Source organism: Triticum dicoccoides, chromosome 2A, assembly GCF_002162155.2.
Source record: "Triticum dicoccoides isolate Atlit2015 ecotype Zavitan chromosome 2A, WEW_v2.0, whole genome shotgun sequence".
In the NCBI taxonomy this organism is placed as follows: Eukaryota; Viridiplantae; Streptophyta; class Magnoliopsida; order Poales; family Poaceae; genus Triticum; species Triticum dicoccoides.
In genome coordinates this window covers 462461640-462466699 of record NC_041382.1, presented here as the reverse complement: position 1 = coordinate 462466699, position 5060 = coordinate 462461640, and positions in this window count along the sequence as shown.

Here is a 5060-nt window from a genome sequence, read left to right as displayed (position 1 = left end):
GGTGACGACTGTCCGGGTTGGGTTCGGGGGAGTTTCGGATGCGCGAAAGGGGACTATGCGCTGTGCAAAGAGGGGTTAGGCAAACGAGGTCAAGTGTGTGGTTGGACTGAGAAGAGAGAGGAGGAATGCAACCCGACAACTATTTCCGGAGACTGGAAACGTCCGACGATAGACCGACTATAATGCCGCTATAGTTAACCGTTGGGGCGTCAAACTGACTCCGAACGCGATGAAACTTGGCAGGTGGCCTACCTACAACATAACAACACCGCATGCTAAATTTCAACCCATTCCGAGAACATTTTCTGGCCACTAATAAAATAATATTTCGGAGGTGCCGCGGGCGCGTGCAAGTGTGTCTGGGCTTAGAACGGACAACGGAAAGAACAAGGAGACCAGGACGGATGCAAGTTTTAAAAACATGATGATGCAATGCGGATGATGACATGGCAAGATGCAACACGCAAGCGGAAGACAAGGCAACAACAGCGAATAACTGGAAGACACGTGGCACAACGGTCTCGGGGCGTTACACTTCCTCTTAAATACCTCTTTCTCACACACAAACACAAACTCTGTCTCCCAGGGTCTCATATCTCTCCACCATTCTCTTGTATGTCTCTCACACACTATCTCTCTCCCTAGAGATATCTCGCGTTCCCTGATATGTCTCTCTAGCTATCACTCTCGTTGTGAAATATCTTTCTATCTAGCATACACAAAACTATGTCTCTCGGGATCTCATTTCTCTCTGATATTTGTTTGTATGTGAATCACATGCACCCTCTCTCTATCTCTCTCACACCCACACACATAACTCAGCCTTCTGATCCACTCGACTCTTATCTCTAACACACACACTAGCTAGCATCTTTATCTTTCCATTTATCTGTTTCTCCATCAACCTTCTTTCTCGCCCTCACTCTTGCTTCCTATCACCTACACTATATATGTTTGTCTCTACATGCAGTCATGCACCCTCTTTTTATCTTTCTCTCACACGCACATAACTTAACCCTCTGGACCACTCGGCGGTCATCTCCAACACTCAAACTAGCCGATGTCCCTCTAGCTAGCATCTCTATCTCTCTATCTATTTGTAGTTTCTCCATCAACATTTCTTTCTCGCACACACTCTTGCTTCCTATCACGCACACTATATATGTCTCTCCATACATGCATCTATAGGTTGATCTCTTTTGCACAATCGTTGTGTCTCGCTCCATCTGCTCGCCATAGATGCATGCTCCAGCCCACGCCACTATCTCTTAAAGACAAAAACACATGCTCAATTATCGGGCCTTCTTCCCTGCACTCTCACATGCATGCATATTTTCATACCAATCCATCACTCCCATGTCGTTGATCTTATGATTTATGTCTTCTTTATTTTATCTCGATCATGCGCGCGCGCACACACACACACATCCCACGTATACATGTATACCTCTCGCACATGCATGTTCAAGGTCTCCTATGTCTCCATACATAGTTAATTACCCTCATCCCTAACCCCACATCGAATCGTTCTCTTCTTGTGTGCACATAACTTTTGCCTTGATGGGTAAAACACAAACTCACACTTAACAATCTCCTTCTAGCTATCCCCCCCTCTCTCACTCTTCCCCTATATCCCTGAAACAAATAAGACCATCCCTTCATTTAATTCCCGCCTACATGCACCATCGATATATAGTAGTCTTCCTCGGTGTCTCTCGAACAAACACGTTCTCTCGATGTCGACTCCTCTCATGCACACACGCCTTCTCTTCCCTCTCTACGGGCCTCTTCTCTCTCGCACCCCCTTGTTGGTGGCCTCTGCCATACACATCACCTCTCTACGATGAAGCCACACACACTTAAATTACTTTCACCACCAAATACTCCGCTTCATACACACACACACGCACGCGCACACCCACCCACACACACACACTAAGACTCCATCTCACACACATGCTCTAAGCAGAGCATTTGTTCCTACCACCCTTCGTCCAACCTTACCCGTATGATAAAAAATCACCTTAATTTGTATAACATTGACAAATTCCACTTTACTTTAGTAATTAGCAAACTTGTCATAATTATATAGCGCAAATCACGAGCAGGAAGTGACATTTTTTTACACAACCACGTTAACATGGCCACGTAAATCACTAGCTAAAGTATAATACCATTATACTTATATCCCGATGCAAAAAGTTGAGTACATGTCCGAAGAGTAGAGTCGCACACACGCACTCTGTCTCTCAGAATCTCACACACATACCAGTTACGTGATGCCCCCTTATGCAGACCCTTATGTTACAATTTGTGCACCCGCGGGTACACGTGATGGTGCGCATTTATTTAAGCCGGATGGCGAACTCAAATAGTAGATACATTCATTCCCCTCCCGCAGCCTCTTCTCTGGTCGCCGTCGCCCGATAGCCATGGCCTGGCCAGACGAGGAGGCGTTGGAGGTGGAGCTGTAGGGGAACGTAGTAATTTCAAAAAAATCCTACGCACACGCAAGATCATGGTGACGCATAGCAACGAGAGGGAAGAGTATCATCCACGTACTCTCATAGACCGTAAGAGGAAGCGTTATGAGAATGCGGTTGATGTAGTCGTACGTCTTCAGAATCCGACCGATCCAAGTACTGAATGTACGGCACCTCCGAGTTCAGCACACGTTCAGCTCAATGACGTCCCACGAACTCTGATCCAGCAGAGCTTCATAGGAGAGTTCCGTCAGCACGACGGCGCGATGACGGTGATGATGTTGCTACCGACGCAAGGCTTCGCCTAAGCACCGCTACGATATGATCGAGGTGGATTATGGTGGAGGGGGGCACCGCGCACGTCTTGGAACAATCAACTTGTGTGTCCTAGGGTGCCCCCTACCCCCGTATATAAAGGAGCAAGGGGGGAGGCCGGTCGGCCCTTGCAGGGCATGCCAAGAGGAGCAGTCCTCCTCTATGGTTAGGAAACATAACCATCATTGATTCAACGAGCTAGTCAAGTAGAGGCAAACTAGTGACACTCTGTTTGTCTATGTATTCACACATGTACTAAGTTTCTGGTTAATACAATTCTAGCATGAATAATAAAAATTTATCATGATATAAGGAAATAAATAATAACTTTATTATTGCCTCTAGGGCATATTTCCTTCAGTCTCCCACTTGCACTAGAGTCAATAATCTAGTTCACATCTTTATGTGATTAGTTCACATCTCCATGTGACTAATACCCAAAGGGTTTAATAGAGTCAATAATCTAGTTCACATCGCTATGTGATTAACACCCAAAGAGTGATCATGTTTTACTTGTGAGAGTAGTTTAGCCTACGGGCCTGCAACATTCAGATCCGTATGTATTTCGCAAATTTCTATGTCTACAATGCTCTGCACGGAGCTACTCTAGCTAATTGCTCCCACTTTCAATATGTATCTAGATCGAGACTTAGAGTCATCTAGATCGATGTAAAAAGCTTGCATCGACGTAACTCTTTACGTCGAACTCTATTATCACCTCCATAACCGAGAAATTTTTCCGTAGTCCTCTAAGGATAATTTTGACCGTTGTCTAGTGATCTACTCCTAGATCACTATTGTACTCCCTTGCCAGAAAGATGTTAAGGTATATAATAGGACTGGTAAGCAACATAGCATACTTTATAGAACCTATGAGTGAGGCATAGGGAATGACTTTTCATTCTCTTTCTATTTTCTGATGTGGTCGGGTTTTGAGTCTTTACTCAACTTCACACCTTGCAACACAGGCAAGAACTCCTTCTTTGATTGTTCCATTTTGAACTACTTCAAAATCTTGTCAAGGTATGTACTCATTTAAAAAACTTATCAAGCGTCTTGATCTATCTCTATAGATCTTGATGCTCAATGTGTAAGCAGCTTCATCGAGGTCTTTCTTTGAAGAACTCTTTTCAAACACTCCTTTATGCTTTCCAGAAAATTCTACATTATTTCCGATCGACAATATGTCATTCACATATACTTATCAGAAATGTTGTAGTGCTCCCACTCACTTTCTTGTAAACACAGGCTTCACCGCAAGTCTGTATAAAACCATATGCTTTGATCACTTTATCAAAGCATATATTCCAACTTCCGAGATGCTTGCACCATTCCATAAATGGATCGCTGGAGCTTGCTCACTTTGTTAGCACCTTTACGATTGACAAAACCTTCTGGTTGCATCATATACAACTCTTCTTTTAAGAAATCCATGAAGGAATACATTTTTGACATCCATTTGCCAGATTTCATAAAATGTGGCAACTGCTAACATGATTCGGACAGACTTTTAAGCATCGATACGAGTGAGAAAATCTCATCGTAGTCAACACCTTGAACTTGTCGAAAACATTTTGCGACAATTTTGAGCTTTGTAGATAGTAACACTACTATCAGCGTTCGTCTTCCTCTTGAAGATCCATTTATTCTTAATGACAAACCGATCATCGAGCAAGTCAATCAAAGTCCATACTTTGTTCTCATACATGGATCCCATCTCAGATTTCATGGCCTCAAGCCATTTCGCGGAATCTGGGCTCATCCTCGCTTCCTCATAGTTTGTAGGTTCGTCATGGTCAAGTAACAATGACATCCAGAACAGGATTACCTTACCACTCTGGTGCAGATCTCACTCTGGTTGACCTACGAGGTTCGGTAGTAACTTGATCTGAAGTTACATGATCATCATCATTAGCTTCCTCACTAATTGGTGTAGGAGTCACATGAATAGATTTCTGTGATGAACTACTTTCCAATAAGGGAGCAGGCATAGTTACCTCATCAAGTTCTACTTTCCTCCCACTCATTTCTTTCGAGAGAAACTCCTTCTCTAGAAAGGATCCATTCTTAGCAACGAATGTCTTTCCTTTGGATCTGTGATAGAAGGTGTACCCAACTGTCTCCTTTGGGTATCCTATGAAGACACATTTCTCCAATTTGGGTTTGAGCTTATCAGGATGAAACTTTTTCACATAAGCATCGCAACCCCAAACTTTAAGAAATGACAACTTTGGTTTCTTGCCAAACCACAGTTCATATGGC